Here is an 862-nt window from a genome sequence, read left to right on the forward strand (position 1 = left end):
GACTTATTTCCGGTGGGTAAACGATCCGCTTTATTTTCTTTACAACAAGAGTGTGTTAGGCTCAGGATAAACTCAATAAACTCAGAATAATTGCAACCACGTGCCGATTGCCGAACATGCACAGCGGAACGAAGACTAAAGATGGCTCTCTCAGTAATGCTCTGCTCTCCTTCATGGACGCCTAACGCCATCTATATCCTGTTGGCGCACACGCAACACACTCCCACCTTGAGTTGCGTCTTTTGAAATAGGAGCAACTCAACAAATCTGTAAAAAGTAAAAGCAAGTAAAGCTAGAAACCAAGTCTCTCCGGTTTCTTGACAACACGACCACTCCGTGTCGTTAATCTCGACTTCGTCAAAGGCCTCGTGTCTTCCTTAGGATCAGATTCTGATTCCTTAACAGCTTCAGATACAGTCTTGATTGTCTCAAAAAATTCGCCGGCCTCACGACCGGAGTATCTCACTTCTAATGGGAATAGTCTTTGGATGGGACGGATTAGTTCGCCTCTTGCAGTTTTCAGCTTCGCGACACGTGTATGTCCATCCTTTCCAGGGAAAACTTGTATCACTTTCGCAAGGGGCCAATCCAGACGTTTTTGCAAGTCATTTCCAACTAATACAATATCACCGACTGTGACGGAAATCGAACTGTTCTTATGTTTAGTTCGTCGGGATAGTTGTCCTAGATACTGTATACGAAAGCGTTGTCTTAATTCTTCCTTTAATCTTTGGCGATAGCGTATTCTTTTTGCGAAGAGGGTCCTGTTAACTTGATCCAAATCCGGAATACCATTTTCTCGAATATCGCTAATGAACATAGCTGGAGTGATCGCGGCAATCTCCGTGCTTTCTTCCGTTAG

This window comes from Wasmannia auropunctata, unplaced genomic scaffold (genome assembly GCF_000956235.1).
Source record: "Wasmannia auropunctata unplaced genomic scaffold, wasmannia.A_1.0 LD336095.1, whole genome shotgun sequence".
Lineage (NCBI taxonomy): Eukaryota > Metazoa > Arthropoda > Insecta > Hymenoptera > Formicidae > Wasmannia > Wasmannia auropunctata.